Source organism: Bombus vancouverensis, chromosome 18 (assembly GCF_051014615.1).
Source record: "Bombus vancouverensis nearcticus chromosome 18, iyBomVanc1_principal, whole genome shotgun sequence".
Classification (NCBI taxonomy): Eukaryota; Metazoa; Arthropoda; class Insecta; order Hymenoptera; family Apidae; genus Bombus; species Bombus vancouverensis.
Genome location: NC_134928.1, coordinates 2,220,121 through 2,238,014, shown reverse-complemented (window position 1 = coordinate 2,238,014; position 17,894 = coordinate 2,220,121). Strand labels below are relative to the sequence as shown.

Below are 17,894 nucleotides of genomic sequence, written 5' to 3'. Positions count from 1 at the left end.
AGCAAAGGTGAGAGGAAGATACGGCGTCGAGTGTGACTCGGTACGATGGGGTGAGACAACAAAAGTTCAATTCCGAGCAACGACGGAGAAAAATCTTTCCCGTGATTGCATTTTCTCTTCTCCGGCTGTGTCACCCGTGTCTGTAATCCGCTCTCCTCTAGACGGAAATCGCCTCGGCCCTTTCTGTCCAAGATATTGGAACTCGATCGCGACGAGATTGATATAAATATTTAAAAAGAACAGCTCCTCTTCCTATCTCTTATATCCGAGAATCGGTGAATATACTAATACGGTTATGCGATGGAAAGAACAAATTTTCCCTTCTCTTCTTGATGCAATTCGCATCGCTATTTCGAAAGTGTCGCAATTGAAATTTTGTTAGGAAGACGACACAAATTATTTATAGAAGATTATTTGTGGGTACCGAACACAGAATCGGCAAAAGGAATAGCCCGCAGATCGAATATTATTTTCCTAATCTTGCATTCTTAGCTCTTGCAACGTTTCCGCGACGATTTTCATCTTCTTCTAACACGGAATTCGGTTACTTCGAGCCATAAAGCTTTTCAGCGAACACGTGCGAATTTTCTATGCCAAAAGGAAGCTAAATATCTACTTCTTTCGGCTTATATTAACAACAGGATATATAGAGCACGTTCTAGGGATTTTTTAAAACGCCGAGAAACACCGGTCGAGACAAAAGGGGATGCATAAGCTGGATTCGGCTAAAATTTAGCGAGAGGCAGCGTTGTTATTTGCGTACGGCGTGGTTGGAACAATATTTCTCTAGTATCGAGCTATAAAGGGGCGCGTGTAGAGAGATCGCGAGGAACGACGCAGAAACGAGATTCCATCGACCTACGAGAATACCTTGGAAAATAATTTGACAGCTGTGTACGTTCGCCGATAACACGGCGTTTTCTCAGTTTTCCGTTTTAGACAGGAAGCATAGCATAGACCGGAGTTCTCAGCTCCTGGATTTTCGGCTGGAATTCGCGTCTCGACAGCTTCGCCCGGGAGTTACGGCGCCTAAGAATTCTATACGCGCGACGGCGAGGAATCTCGAAGAACGTATCATCCGCGCGGTATTCCGACGCGATACTTTTAGGGGAAAGAGAAAAGAAAAAAAAAAAGAAGAAAAAGAACCGAAAGAGATCGAGATTGTTCGACGAACTGAGAAGATTCAATTGGATTTTGAATACCGCTTCGTGTATTATCCCGAGAAACTATTTCCTCGGTTTTTCCTCCGTAGCTTTCGACCTCGATTTCCTTCGCGTCGAGTGTAACTGGAATCCGACGGTAAGTCTCTGCACGCTGTAAGCTCCGTTGCTCTTTGAACGCTAGCGTTTTTTTGTCGATAGTAGATGGAAAAGTGAGTTGAAAAATTGCTGGGAGATTTCCGAGGACAGAATAGAAAATAGTCATCGAGTAGGTACGTTAATATTCCGTTTTACAAAAGGTTTAGGAGAGCAAGATACTATGAAGTGAAAAAAAGCGTAATATTCCGTAAAAAAATTACGTTACGCGACGATAGATGTATTTACAGTAAGCTGTCGCCTTGTTTCAAAAAATGGACTAATTTTGATTTTTTCCACGGGTTTCCTTTTACTTCTACCTCCGTTTCATTAACCTGCGTCATCCGTCGGACGCTACTCACTGCGCCGAGTGCAATAACTTTCCTTCGACGTTCGCCTCGATCGACCCTTCTAATTATTACCTTCTCGGGTTAGACAATCGCCTGCGGAGATGAAACAGCTCGGTGTAAAAAGTGGTTCAATTGGGAAAACTAGCGTCTAAAGTCCTCGAGGTCGTATCACGCGAGAAACAACAGAAGAGAAGAATCTCTGAACGCTATGTTGGAAATCTCTTCGACAAGATTCTTCCGGGATGCAAAATCGTTTAGTATTCGTGGAATATGTTCTCGTTGGCGGGTCTGCTAGCTGAAAAGTTTCTGTTCGCCGAGGGAAGCTCGCAGCGACCCAACGCCAGGTGTTCTCCGATCCGACGCCGAAAGAAATTCACCACTTTTGGCAGATTTCAAAATCTTCTGGATTAAGAATGCAAATGGCGCGGTTCGGAGGCGACTGCCATCTTCAGCAAGAAAAAAAGAAGGACGCAGGTGTACACGTGGTGGGGTGAGGAAAGAGGGGGGCTGTTCGACGCGTGGAATTCTCTATATTTTCGGGCTGATGCTTGAAATCCGGTTCCCAGGGAGGATATAGGATATGCGTAGCGCATAGCTGATGCTCGGCGCACAGCTGCGAGGATTATATTTCTCGGCGAGCAAATTTTTCTTCGGGGGCGTCGCGTAATCGCACGTATATAACGAAGTAAAGCTGCCGCGACATCTGCGACACCGGCAGCGAAATCTTTTCCTCCGCTCGCTTCCGGTTAGTTGGCTCCGTGGCTGGAAATTAATTAAAGGCGATTCCCTTGCCACGAGCTTGACCTCTTTCTATCGAATTTTCTTCCAAGAAATACTCGGTTGCTCGAGGTAGCGTTTCTAGCTCGGCATTTATTTTTAGGGAACATTGGATTATGCAGGGAGGTGCGAGAAATTCAGCCACGAGCTAATCCGTCCGTGTTGATTAACGGATCATCGATGCTTCGTTGACTCGTGTTGGGCAATTCACGTTTTCTCAAAATTTCACGCGCGATTCGTTTCATCGTTTACTTTAAGCGCAATTTTACAAATACGAGACTGGTTTTTTGTTATTTAGTTGTTTACATTCACAATTTGTCCGATTTGGACATTTGGTAGAACAAATAGGAAGATGTCGATAGTGTTTGGACTAAATAATCAGATTCGCTCAGATATTACACCGACAGTTGCTCTTCTGCGCTTCTGTCGCAAGTAACCGACGATTAATCTACGGATTAACGAGCTTCTCTTAGGATTTCTTGTTCTAAGAACTCTCTAGAAAGGAAATTCTCAGCGAAAGTCATCGGTACAGGGGTGTAAATTCAAGCAATCGCCGCTTGATCCATCTACCGCTTGATTCCTCGGCGCACGTCCTTTCGGTTCTATTGCTCGTTTTCAAACGCGAATCCGTAGACACGTATTCTCCATGACTAAAACCGCGCAAAGTACGCAACGAGACTGCGAACGAATCTGTGACTCGCGCGGAGTTGGTTCGGAGCGAGTAATTTACGTCGGGCGCGGAATAATAATTTCCTCTTTGTCGTGGGGCGCCGCTTTCGCCTAATTACGCATATTCGAGAGAAACGCATCGACGCGTACGAGTTTTTAAAACCGAGAAACACCGTTGCAACAAATTGGCGTCGTAGATTTGGAAAGCTCTGTTCTCGAGCGAGTTACAATTTACGTTAATACGTTATAATAAGTTTCGCGGCTTTGTCTCCGGCTTCGGTCGAACGGCTATTTATAAATGGGATTACACTGGCCGTCGTAACAAGAGTAACGCACTCGTAAATAACGCGCGAGCGTATCTCTTTAACCGAGTACGTGTAATCAGGGAACGTTAATTAGCGATTCCGCCTCGAGATCCTGCGAATCACTCCGCGTATAGGGAAAAAACAGCATCGGGACTAAATGATTTTATTATTCAGATCGTTACACCATAAACGCATCTTAACCTCGTTCCATCGTCTAATTGGTAACAACGTAGGGAAAAATGTAAATTGCAGGCTTCTTACGATTTCCAAGAACAACGCACTAGACGATTCAACTTTCGAATTATCCCGTATATTTAAAAAGTTATCCAATCGGGGCTCGTTTTTTATTACGCATCCTTTTGTAACAGCGAAATTGTCTTCAAAAATGTTTTAAACGATACTCCTCCACTCTTTTTCTCCGTTTTTATTATTTTTTATGTTGCTAGTGCTTATGCCGGACAGCACGTATATGACCCCACTGGACGTTAGGGTAATTGCATTCAGGTTTCGGGAGACTGAAAGGATACAGCGGTCGCCGAGCAGCGCAATAAAGGCGGTCGAAACTAATAACGGGTTGAATTAGGGGTAAGCTATGCGGGCTATTTCGTACCGAAGGAATTCTTTTCACCGTCAGCATAGCGTACGGTTTTCTTTTTAACAAGAATTTACCCTCGCCAACATGATCTTTTTGACCGAGCTTTGCCAGAAGCCAGATACGAAGTTAATTTTCTTTAACGTTCCTGGTCACAGGTATTTTTGCCTTCTATCATTTTTTTTCCTTCTCGTTCTTTCGTTCTAAGAACCAGAAAACAGAAGGTAGTGAATAAGTAACGATTCGTTTACAGGCCGTTTCAAATCTGCAAGTTGGATGTTCTTGGGTATTACAAAGCTTATACATATATCTATCTTGCAAGAAAGATTTATAGGTATCTTCAAAACAGACGAAACTATATTTAGGCAGCTGTTTCGATTATTTAGTCTGACAGCTTCTAATATCTACCAGCTTGTACCGAATAATATGTGTGTATCGAACGAAACGGAATGTCTTTGAATTAATTGCACATTAGCAAGTGATATATTCTACTCGTTTAAAAGCTAAGAATTCGACCGTTCGTTTCAATTTCAAACGACCGGGGCGATCGATGGCAAAGACTCGCGATAATTAAATTAACGATGACATCCCTTCGGATGTTCAATCCCGCGAGAGAGAACCTTCGAAAAGAATGGGAACGCGTTACGCAAAGCGTTTACCATTCGTGCGTTTCCTACGACGTCAGGATTCCTCGATGATTCCTTCGTTACCTAACGCTGGTCGAATAATTTCATCGAAAGGACGCACGAGCAGAGTAGAAAATTCGCGTCAAGTCCCAAGGCAACGCGACATCTGGTTGCTACATAGCCGAGATTGATTAACCGGGATTATTGACTGGGAGAAATCTATTCGATGGTGAAACGTCGGCGAAATTTGAACCTAACCCCACGTAGCAACGGAGTACGCAATCAGCGTGCGTGATAAGGCGAAGAGGTTTGGTTCGACGGATTTCCACTAGCGGACAAGTTTTCGTAGCTCACGCAGCACGTTCGTACGGACAAGGTCGTTAAACGCGGGCCAGGCACGCGTTAAACCTAAAATCAAAGCTGACCCAGGCGAATGCAACTACCCTGAGTCGTGTTTGCGAGTGGCCAGAGGTGAAAGCGGTCCTATTTCGAGCCGTTTATAAATACTCGACGTGGACCGGTTACAGTTAGAGGACGGAGGGACCGGAGGAAGACGAAAAATTCGATGGAACGTTACGAAGGCGGGTAAAACGAGCGGAGAGGAGGATTGCTCTCACGACGCCATGTCCGAGCGCCATGTCCTCGATCACGGAGCACGCGATTCGAGCTGCGGCTGGACCACTCGGCTCCCAGACATCGACTGATTTGTGTCGCCATCTAACAGCCAAGCGGCCAACTTCGTAGCCGAGCCTCTGTCACACGAGGCCAAGCGCTTCTACGTAAACTCGCTGCAATTCGGCCGCGGATCGATCCGCCAATCTTTTTCGGCACAGACTTAGCAGCGAGCACGCCCGAGCAATACTTTTCCCTTCCATTTTTGACCCTTTCGCTCCGATATATCGTGGCAACTTTACCGCCACCGTCGGACCAAACCAGCCCCGACTGGATCGATGGAATTTCTTCGCGGGATCCAGGCGTTCCTTATTCGAAGAATCCAGGTCGGATAATACGAAGGGACGAACGGGCATTTTTCCTAAGGGATGATTTAAATGGCCGGGATAGGAAACTGGAAGAATTTCAAATCCGCGATATGAAAGTAGAGTTACGAAGGGCAGGAGTCTCGCGTTTCTAGCGTATCGCAAGGCCATATTTGATCCAATAATAGGGCTCAATAGTCGATAAATGGTCGATAAAGCATCGCAGATCGGTTGGTTACGTTGATTCTCCGACGAGAGATTCCACAAACGATTTGCGAAGGATCTCGCAACGAGGATTTTTTGGAATTAAATTTCCTTGGTTTTATAAAATCTGGTAGCTATCCGGCGTAACAAACGCAGGGACGATACTATTTAATTTCAAAGGTACATCTAGTAAAGTAATTTCGAAGAATAAATTAAAAATCCTATTCTCTGCTGGCTCTTACACATGGGAATTCAAAATTTTCCCAATCTTTCTCCGCAGCCACTCTGCTCAGCTGAACGCTCGAACCATACCAAAGTCTAGTTGGATCTCGCTACCACTCAACGTTGGAGTTTCCACTAAAAAACTTCGCTAGCATCGATATTAATACCGTTTCGGGTGATGCAATCTCCGAGGAAGACCGCAGGAAGTCTCGTTGCTTCAGCCCCGACCAAATTATTCCAAGTTGGTTAGGAGAATCTCGTCGGTGTTCGGTCAAAGCATTGATATGCGCAGACCCTTCCATCGTTCGAGACACTATGGCCTCCTATTAATTTAGGTATAATCGTCGTTCTTCCTAATTTATTCCTCTTCGCAGATAACGAATCTTACAGCGAGAACTGGTTGCAACAGATCTTAGAAAAAGTCTGTTGAAAAATGTCCAAAGAAGATTCTACGTTTCCTAGTAACAGTATATTTACGCGTGTCGACGTAGTATGCAGTGGGATTTGTTTATAATCCAGATGGAAACTATCGTGGCATAGTTTCTCGATCGTTGGTGCGTCTGAAACCTGAATTTTGGGACGACGATCTCGTGTAACATGGACACAAGGGATCGATACTGACGTACTTCCCCGACACCTCTCGGGTCATAGTAGTGGGATCGTAAGGGTTGGGCAGGGGTTGTCGGGGCGCGACCGACCGGTCTCCACTGGTTGACCCGTCTCGCCACGTCTCGACCCACTTCACCCTGATTCCGAGTCTCCTACCCTGCGGCTGGCCGTCACCACCCCTTTCGTTCCGTCGCCACCACCCCGCAAAGCTTCCTTGAAGATTGACTAGAGAGCCCGTCCAAAGATGGCGCCACGTGCTCCGGCCAGCAAAAGCTTTCGGTTGCTAATCAATAAAAGTCCCTAGCAAGGGCGTGAATGGGTCCATGTAGGACTTTCAGGATTTTTGGCACGATTCGCTGTTGTCGTTATCGCGAGTGAAGATCGTTTAAACGGTACCGGCGATTATCCGTTATCAGTCCCGAAGCTTATCGAACGAGCTTTCGATTTTGGTCTTGGAATTTCGGTTTACGCACCAGACATACGAAATTAAAACTAATACGGTTTGGGCTCCGTTTTAAAATCTTTCCTAGGAAACGCGCGATGAAATCAAGTTGTTTAAACTCGAGCGTCGAAACGACGAATGAAAATAATTAATAATAATAATCGGGAACGACGAGTCGTCACAGGTACTGGTTTTTTAGATTTTTGGTAAATCAAAAGAGCGACAGGGTCGGTCCACGTTGGCGATGCAGCGTCGATAGAATCCAATTTGCGAAGTGAATCCAATTTCTCGCCTTTCCGCAGGCTGATCGCTTCGTCTCACGCACCGGGGGAAGAGTTGCTAATCTCCTGGTTGGTCCGTTCGACGCACTAATAAAATCGTTCAGGCTCGAAACGGTTTACGATTTCTTAAAGCGGGCGTTCGGACGCGACCATCGAAAAATCTTAATCGCGAGCCGCATAAAGAATTATAAGACGCCGCTGTCGACTGGAATAACCGCGGTATAGAGGATTAGTTGCGTTGGAAATTGATCTGCCGCGCGTTATGAACAAGCCTTTTTATGAACTGCCCGACAGCACCGATCCTTCGATAAAGCTTCGCGATTAACCGGTCCGGGGTGGTGTAATAATAAACGCAGTCGCGTCGTCGCGTGGTTGTTCGACCAGACCGCGATCGGAAGAAATAAAGAGACGCAGGAGAGCAGAAAGAGGGTGCGGGGCAAAAACCAGAACCGAATAGAAGGTGAAGCTGTATCCAATTAACGTTTCGTGCGTTGTCCGATCGGTAGCAGGCATTTAAACGACGATTCATTGCGATTAATTCGTCGGAACAGGTTTGCAGGATCCATCTAATTAGAATTCTCAGCCCTCTGAACGAAATTTCGCGGACTTCGATGCGAAAGCAATCACGTTCGGTGTCATAGATCCTTCGTTTTATAAACATTTCGTCACGGTAACCGTTGGTAAGCGAACCGATCTACATTTTGCATCTTTCCCTTCCCAAATTCTGTTCTTTTTTTTAGATTGAGAAGGCTACTGGTAATCTGAATTTTAAATTTGAAAAGCAATACGTACATATTGTACATAGTGGTCTTGAAACCTGTCGCTTTCGTAGAACGATCATTTAGGTTACAATTCCACACGAATAGCAACGATAAATGAAAAGAGACAATCGGCCGATTTTAAGGTAACACAGTGTTTTTTAGAGCGTAATAGAGACGTGTAGCATTCGTACTGTAAATACTATAGATCTTAAAAGAAAAAAGACAATGCTGAAGTATACAGGAAAGGATAAAACTAGCAAGAATGGCGAACGAGGGGGTGGGAAAATTGTTTGAAAAGCTGGTGGAGTCGGAGTAGGGATAAAGTTCTGCCGGTGCACGAGTTTCATTGGGCGGAGATAACAGAAGGTTACCAGAGTTAACTGAAATGCTGATTTTCTCCATCTTTTTCGTGCGCTTCCCTTCGCAAGAATATAAAATATCCTGTCTAATAAGACGAACCGAATGAAAATTTCGATTATTACGTTCTACGTCTCTTTCCTTTACGTAGAATAATTTAGGTAAATATTTTCCGAAAAAAGCACTCGACGCTGTATTAACGAAGCTTCGGCTTGTCGAACGTCTTTGAAGAGATTATATAGCGTTATGTAACAATTAGAAATTCGCCGAAACATACGTAAAAGAGACGAAATTTTGAAAAGGGAATGTCTTCGACGGTAGGATTTTAATTTTTTAACCTTTTCAGCGTTCAATCGAGGGAACAGGAAGAACGAGCGATAAATTCGAAAAGAATTCCCAACAAATCAGCCCGGAAAGAGTGACCGCGTAAAATCGGTTCGCCGAGTGACGACAGACGCTCGAACGTTCCTCTAAAAAAAAAAAAAAAAAAGAAGTCTCGAGGGAATCCTTTTCACGACCGAAACAGCGACTCGAGAAACGCAGATAAGAAACAATTTCCTGCCATCGTCGATACGCGATCCTTTCCACTTCCCTACGCTACTATTTCCATCAAATCGTTTCACTAAACAGCTCTGGTTTCTTTCTTTTCCTTCGACGCCTCCTTGTCGATCATCCGGGCGTCTCGATAAGAGCTTTCCGGAGAAAAAAAGGAATGCCTGTTTTCCTATGGTCATTGATACTCCACTGCAACTTTTGACGATTTCTTCTTTAAGCATGTTCTCAATCTGTCGAGAAGTTTTAACCCTTCAACCTCCTCTCGATTATTCCTCCAATTATATTCTCGCATAGTTCCAAAGAATACAATAATCACAAGGACGAACAAAAGAAACGAACGAAACGAACGCGGATAAACGAGGTGTAGCAAGTGAATCGGAGGTGGTAGCCAAAGGTGATTGGGTGATGGTGATAAGGGATAGACTCGTTCCAAAGTAACTGATAAACCGTTCCTCTCTCTCTCTCTCTCTTTTCCTCCGTCGCTCGTCCAAAGTAATTCCGTCTCTGACCCATCTTGGTACACGACCTACGCACTGAAGCAATTCACTGGTTTTCCATTTTGTTTACTATGTATTCTCCGTGTCTCGCCACGAAACGACCCGTCCGTCTATCTCTCTCGCAAGTTCCAGTCGGTTCGACATTTTCGTTTTACCGTTTCCCTCTTCGTCATTCTTGCGCGTGTGTCGGTTCATCGTCTCTGTCTATCCGAGAGCAGACTCCCTCCTCGTCGATCGTCCGTTTTGGCCGGGCTCGTGGTTGCTGTTCAACCAGCGGAAGCCAGCTAGACGGCTCGGAAGTTCGGCTCTCTTCGTTCCACCATGCGAGAAAGCCGTCGACGCGACAAGGACGCGCGGTCTGGGATAGCCAATCAGAGCAAGGCTGTTCTCCTGGCCGCCGATCAATGCGAAACCCCACTGTACCGACGTGCACAGGGTGTATCCGTGCTCTTTGTCGGGAGAGAAACCCAGCCCAACCTCTGGCTCCTCCGGCCAGCGGAAGCGGCGCTCCTACGTTTCGACACGCTGCCCGATGCATCCACCATGTCACTTTGTATTGTCGTCCGACCACGTCGTGCCGGCCAAATTTTTTCCCCTTTTTCGCCGAACGGCCTTTCCTCCCTTTCTTTTTCTCCTCGTTCCTCTTTCCCTGTCGATCCTCGCGATCGCGATACGTCGGTGTATCCACACGCTCGCGCGAGCGGATCCCAGCCTCGGCCGTATACACCCTTTCGCGTTTCCCGTTCTTTCTTGTTCACTTACGTGATAGGAACGCCGATGCGATTCTTGACTGGCAAGCGTTTCCAAGTACATCGAGGAATGCGTCGGAAGCCGCGTCGAATTTTGTGTTCCTTGTTCTCTGCTCGGCGGCAAGTCTTCGCTTTGCTAAGAAGTGTAAATTTCCGAATGGACGAGGAATAAGTTTCGCGTGGGAAAATAAGTGGATTTCGACGATCGAAGGGGATTGTGGAATGATCGCAGTAAAGGTCTGGTATCTTACCTAATATATGGACACCGTGTACTTACAATGATCATCAAAGGTAAATGACGATTCTTCACGGTAATTTTCGAGTTACGTCTTTAACCCGGGCGTCGTTCGGAAGTCGAGGAATACCGCGGCATCGCGAACGACCAGTTCGTAAAACAAGGGGACCAAAGATTACAGGAAACCATCGCGCCGGTCCATTCGTCATGTTCGAAAATTCCGCAGTCCTTTACCGTGGCTCCATCAAATTTTATTCCGGGTAATACGCAGCGGCAGCGTCGTTCGGAATACGTGACCTTTCCAGGCAACTCTGTATCCATCTAAATTGGATATCGGACCGAGTTGTTATCGGCGTGACTCGACTGTGTTACGCTATAGAGTGCACCGAGCGGGACAGCGCGCGGTCCGAACGAATATTCCACGTGCTTCCTAAACAAACCGTATCCATAAAGGCTGCAAGCTGAAACGGTATAACCGCTTCCGCTTTCAGCTTAATTAAACGAAGAGTTTCGAAAGTGGCCGCGATCTTATTCCGAACTCTGGCAAATAGACCGAAGCGGATCTCGCAGGTTCGAAACCAGCCAAGATAACGAGATCCTTTCGCGTTTTCTACATCTCCGCCCCTTCCTCCCTTTCCTTCTCCCTTCGTCATTGTTATACGAGACATTTTTTTTATTCCTTCTTTTCCACGTTTCGCGGAATTCCAGCGATCGGTCGCGAACCGATACCGTCGCACGATTATTCCTATACCTATCGTAAAGCAATTTCTGAAAAGCTATTTCGCGAAGAATATTTTCAGCGCGATGGTTCGTACGGATAACCGACTCTCTCTTTCTCTCTGCCTCGCACCGACGATGACCTATCTATATAGAGAAAGTCGACGTTTCACCAGCCCCCTGGACCGGTCTTTTATACACGCGTGCACCTCTACCTCGACGTGGCTGGTCTTGCAACTTCCTGACCTATCTGTTCCACGGAGATAGCCTCCTTCCTTCCTCTCGATTGTTCCTCGATGAAACTGTTCCTAAAGTAGCCGAACGTCTTCGTGCTACGCCTGATAACCGACTCCATTAATTCGAACGGGGCTCTTCCTCTTGTTCTCTCCGCTTCTCTCTCGTTATATAAGCTTCTCGTGCTTCTTGAGACGCGCGGTTTTATTTGCATTTGCAATTTTCGAGATTGAACCGTGTTGGAAAGTTTGGAAACTCGTCGCGGATATCGTACTTGGACTTTCCGACGGTGTTCTTGTTATTTGTAAGTTGAATAAATTTCGTTGTTCGTGGGAGGACGGCGAGAACAACGTTATCGCGTCGAGAAAAATAATGCATTTCCAAAAACAGAAAGGTGTTGCCTCGTTTCGAATTCCTTTGGCGTTTAAACGATCGCTTTAACACGCCGTGCTTTACGTTTCGGCGCAAGACTTTGGATTCGATCGAAAAACTCTTGCGAAAGTTTGCCAAAAATAAGATTCGTTTTCGATGAATTTACGCCAAATATTATCGCGGATATCTAGCTTCGTATACACGATAAAATAGTTATCGCGTCTACTCTACCTGACTAATATATAGATTTGAAAACTTACCCATTGGATGCTGAGCCGTCGAATCCTCGTTTCCAACAACCTCGTCACGTACCACATCTGAAACACTGGACCCTTGGTCCAAACGACAAAACGTTAACGCTCGGTCTAAAATAAATCTGAATATTCATTTCGATTTTATTAATAGAAATCTTTTTCAAAATGGACAGTATGCCGATATAAACTTGTATGTATAATATCTTAGTTAAAAGAGGGAAGAGGTGAAATTTTTATAGCTCGAGATTTAAGCAATATATCTGTTCGTTCGACGAAAAGAAGGACCAGAGAAAGCGAATTCCATAAGACCAACCATAGAACCAAGTTGAACAAGACGCGCATCTTTTCTATAAGAATAAACCGCGTTCTATCACGATCATTCTCCCTATTATCTGGAATCTCCACTCGACGACAAAATATTCGCGATCGTCATCGAGGAGATTTCCATCATTCGTACGATTATCTGAAGCCATCCGGAGCGACGTTCCTCCACCATCATTGACACGTGCTATTTTTTATACGTTGCAAATAAATCTTGTAGATACGCACGATGAAATTGGACGCGTGTGTGCCGAAATACGAGCATGTTCTAATTGGATTCCTTTTAGATACGAAAACCGACAGATTCAGCAAGCTTTATCCAATCCGCAATGTCTATTTTGAGATCTAGTTGAAACGTTTGTTAAGTGCGTGTTTAATGGAAACTTACGAAGTTCGATGCGCCGGAAGCTCACCCTCGTGCGGTCGAACAAACGAATGTTAATGATCGGCCGATCGACACAAACGAAAAGTATTATTTTTACTTGGATACGCGGGAAATCGGCGCGGGGGGAAGCAACTGGGTCGAATACTAAGCATCGATCGATGCTGGCCAACTCGATACATCACGATATCGCATAGGCCACACGAAACACGATGCGCACGCGTACATCGGGCCGTTCATTACTCCGATTCAGCATGGCGACTTTGCCACTTTTTCTATCCCTACTCTGTCCGCTGGCAACTGTTACCAAACTGTGTTACACCCAGCCACTCAGCAGCGCCATACACACCATGAATATTTAGTACGCGTGCCGGTTGTTGCACGGGCGACGCACCCTTTCGTTAACCTTGGAATTCTCTGATTCGTCGGGCGGTGAGCTTCCCGCAGATGATATCGAGCAAGAATTTCGATTTCCTGCGAAACGGTCGCACACCGGCGAGAATGTTCAAATTTTCATGAAGGCTGTACCGGCTGAGAGTAGAAATTACGACCTGTGATGCGACGTTGCATAGAAGAGGCGAGGCAAAAATTTTACTAGAAATTTAGTACGTACGTCTGGTCGTACGTGAAATTATCTATTTCTCAGCTATATTTAGAAACGAAAGATAATTAAAAGTTGAGCAACGATACAGTATATGTTTCACGTTGCTTGCGATTATGCGAGATGCGACAGCTTGTTTCCTATTTGGACAACAAACGAGATACGACGAACATTTGTTCGAGGTTCGGTTAATAGCACAGACATGCTAATAGAACTGGTCCTGTGAATGAAGGAAGATGCAGCGATGAAACGCTATAGATACGGTAAATTTTATCTCTCGCTGTAATTACGCGAGTCATTTGATCCGAAGGCTCCGTGTGCGTCTCTCGTAAGCGATTCGTGTCTCCGATCATGTATCCATCGCGATACGACGATACTACGTAACCAGAAACTTTGAAAGTAATCTCGCGTTAGACGCTACGACTGGCAAAGCTTGGCAACTTGCAGAAATAATCTCTACGGACTGTGAGTACACGGGAGAAAGCGCGTAACGCAACCCTGTGCAATTTAACATTTATAAGCGACGTAAAATACGCGTATTAACAAGCAGTCGAGCAAACTATGGCGCAATTTGGCTCGCGATAAAAAAAAAAGTACGCACGCCCACGCCAGGAAACGGGGCATTAAGAAAACAGAGAAACGAGCAACGACGAGACAGCGTGTCAGCTCGTTAAGGGAGGCCATCGCGTCGAGAGGGAACACTAGTCGATCGTTTTCGTCCAATTTCGTTCCGATGCGATGAAAAAAGCGAACGGCGCCGCTAACAAGTTCATTTAGAACGTGAATCGAATCGAGATTTTGCTTTTCCTGCTTGTTCCAGGAGAATTGTAGAAAAGGTGCGGGTAGGTACGCGCGGGTAGGTCTCGTCGAGGGAGTATAAAGTAGAACGAACGGTGACACGCTACACGTCGAGCGATTCAGACTCGGTCTCGTGTCATTAACTTTCTCGCGCGGCTAATAGAAAAGACCGTTTCCATCGATCGGTTTCCAATCGTCTCGTTGTAATATCTGAAAGCGTACGATCGAAAGGACTTTAAGAAAATCACAACACATCGTCGAAATGTTAGAAGAATTGTAATATATTACATTGTAAAAATTCGTTGGTCAAAGTTATATATATACACCTGTATTATTGAAAGCAAAAGTTAACGAAGATAAATCGTTTTGCACACGTAGATATTATATAAGAATGACTAAGAGGCTAGGGATCCTCTAGTGAGACAAATTAACTTGTCTTCTCCGGTTAACGGATTGAAAAAAAACGTGTTTCCATTTGAAAGTCCATAAAAATCGATCGATAACGATATCCAGCCGTTTCGTTGTGGCGCGACTCGCGAGAAAAAGGACCAAAGGACTAATTTATTTTCAGTCGGTCGTTCTATTTCGTTTCGATTGGTCCGATATTGGCGGAGAGCCAGCGTCGAACGGCAGCGGATCACTTTGATATGCAGGTCGGCTAAACAGCCAGCGTATTTAGCCGCGCGGACGTACCGAACATAGTAACACATATATCGGCAATTCTTTTACCTCTTTGGCCGTTTCGCTTTATGCACCCTGCGAAAGTGCACGAGCCGCTTTACTGCTGGAGAAGTTGCCGCCGGGTCGGCGGTGAAACGGCCAGGGCAGGGGAGGCGAGCATCAGAGAACAGCAACCACTAGAATTCGCCCCGTGCAACGGCCACGGCCGCAATATCTAAGCAGGAAATTTCCGTGCGAGCCGGGAAACGTAGCCAGAAGTGTACGCGAATCCGGCGAATGTAAAATAGATGTAAATGCGCAGCCGGAGAGATGGACTGCAGAAGCTGCATATTTAAATGCGGATAAAAAGCTCCTAATCTCGAACGGCGACGTCTTTGCCCGAGGTAATACTTCTTCTGTAAAATTTGTCGCAATTCCCCGGCTGCCAATGGTGACACGCATCGGCCAACAAGAAAAATATCAAAGGACGAAGTAAAAAGGTACCAAGAGTTGATAGGAGCCAGGCTCGAGAGTTTTCACGGAGTACCAGGCACTCGGTTGTGAGCTTATAATATACGGACAGGCTGAACCGAGACTCCCACCCCGTGGATTTTAATAAGGTGGAAACAGGGCCCTCGGAGAAAACTGAAGTTTAAGTTCTCATCCGTAACCTGGCGTCAACGACCGAACGACCTGAACTTTGACTTATTAAAAATATTCTCGCATCCCTGCCCACCCGTTCTCGTTAATTCCGTTTTCCAGCGCTTGCCGATTGCTTCGAAAAACATTTCTCGTCATCGCCACGGAATCACGTAGCCCGACCGACTCATCCCTATAAAAACCAGCCCGAAAACGTAGACGCCGTGTGCATATACACGTTCGTGCGCCGACATGGATCTGCCGGTTTCTGCCGAGAAGAAGTTGGTGGATGGATACAGGCTTAAAGACGGATGTTGCTTTCTCGCGTTCGCTTTACGAGATACGCGTTCCGGTTTTTTCGTTAGGTTCGAGCTGTAATAGAGGAAGATGGGTTTCCAGTGTTTACAGGTCGAGCCACGAGCCCCAAGATCCTCGTTGCTTCGACCGAGAAACAGTCATAGCTAAGATGTATCATCGGAGCAGGTCAATTGCCTTCCAAAACCCCACCTCCGGCCGCTCTTCATCGACAACCCACCCTTAAGTCGACTCTGTCCTGGCCAAGAGAGCCAAATGTCGGCGTTGGTGGGGGAATAGCGATGGGCCGAGTGCTGCAGGGTCGGGTAAAAGTACGGAAAAGCTAGCTAAGGCAGCCATCGTTCGACCACACCAGGTGCCGCCATGTTTATTTTCGAGCTGTTGCTTCTTCTACCTGTATTTTTCTGGCTTCGTAGAATGTGTTATACGATCTATAATCTCTACCTTTTCGTTCTTCTTCCTTTCGTTCAAAGTATAGCTACCCGTGCTTGATCTAGAGTTTGCAAGGTTCGCGATAATTTCACGCAATAACCAGGTCTTATCCCCTTTTAACGAATCGTTTTTGATTATCAGCTTTTATCGACGTAGGTACGGAAACGTATAACGCGCGAGAATCGTGCACGGCACGACGGTTTTACTCTCTTCGTGGAATAATAAAAAAAAATTTGCTGGAACTGCACGCATTTAGCGACTTGCCTACATGCGACTCACGGATGTAACGATGCTATCGGCAGGGCTCGGGAAAAAATTGTTACAGCGGTACATGTTTCATTAAGACTTTTTACCTTGAAACCAGCACCAACGTTCATCCACGAATTAACGTGCATGTGGTGGAAAACGTAATGTCAAAGTGCAAGATCATTAGCCGCTGCAATTTAATAAAAAAAGCTGCTATTTTATATATCGCTACATAACGAACTATATACTGTATGACTAAAAGAAAAAGAGGGGAGAAACAGGGGTCCCTGTTTCTATATAAAAAGGGTCAAGGTTTTCTCGGAAAATCTGGCGAAAACTTAGCCAAGATAAATTGTCGGAAGGGACGCGTAATTGCGCGGGGGACTTTCGTAATTTGGCATCGAGTTGCAGCGTGTATTTCCTTCGGTGTTTTCCGCGCGCCATCAAAGTAACAACCGCGGTCAAGTAGTTCGACGAATTTTCTGCTAACTTTCCTACATACCCTGCATTTCCAACGACGACGAATTTTCCACGCGTGACAACGAGCGCGTTATTCGTGCCGGGCGCACACGCGTCCGCAAAATGCAAGACGAAACGACTGCACCTTGGCGCATGCTTCGAGCTGCCTGCATTTCGTACGACCGATAGGTACATACGTACACGGTGTTACGATAATCACGAGTCAACTTGTCCTTCAAAATGAGCCCTCGAATGATCAATGAGATATCCTTGTTGATGAGAGAGCAATAATTTCGCGCTTATAGTTTTTTCACCTGTACAGAAGTTATTTCAAGGTGCGTTGAAATTTATCACTGGAAAGCAACGGGACGAACGATCTGAATTTCGAAGGTCGATCAATATTTTGAACTTTGAGAATGTTTACGCGATTTTGAGAAAGAAATTATGAGAACAGCTTTTCAAAAACGCTAGAAATGTTCATGGCTTGGGAACAAGGTTAAACAAGCCCCAAATATTTACATAATTTTTCTTGCTGCTTTCATTGAACTCCTAACTTTGAATCTTTGTATTTACAAACTAAATAAAAATGTCGTGTGTATTAATTCAATTACTTTGCTAGAAAATGCACGCCACATCTGTTTACAAATAGAGGCTTTCGCTATCGCGTCTATGGATGCTTTTTTCAAGAGGTAATCTAATTCCATCATCTTATCGTCTTCGGTTTTAGCCAGAATCTTCGATTCAAAGAAGAGTGAAAAACGAGACGGGACACCTTGTATATTGTAGCTCGAAATAGCATTTCACAGGTGTGGGTTTGCAACAACTGCGTGAAAGTAAATTGGTGTAATCAACTGGAAGTATGTAGCAAACCGTGCGCGCAGCAATCTCACGCAATATTGCGCATGCAAAATTAATAAATTGGAAATTGAACGTGGCGATTCGCGTGATATTGTCGGGGCCA

General features: G+C 45.4%; 1 long non-coding RNA gene across 1 annotated transcript in view; it reads right to left on the bottom strand.

The window, feature by feature from the left end:
* The window catches only part of LOC117161340 (uncharacterized), a 304,050-nt gene that overhangs the window by 245,243 nt on the left and 40,913 nt on the right, over positions 1–17,894 (bottom strand). The window contains exon 2 of the long non-coding RNA XR_013060700.1: positions 12,087–12,158. This is a non-coding gene — a long non-coding RNA (uncharacterized LOC117161340). The remainder of the gene's footprint in view (positions 1–12,086; positions 12,159–17,894) is intronic.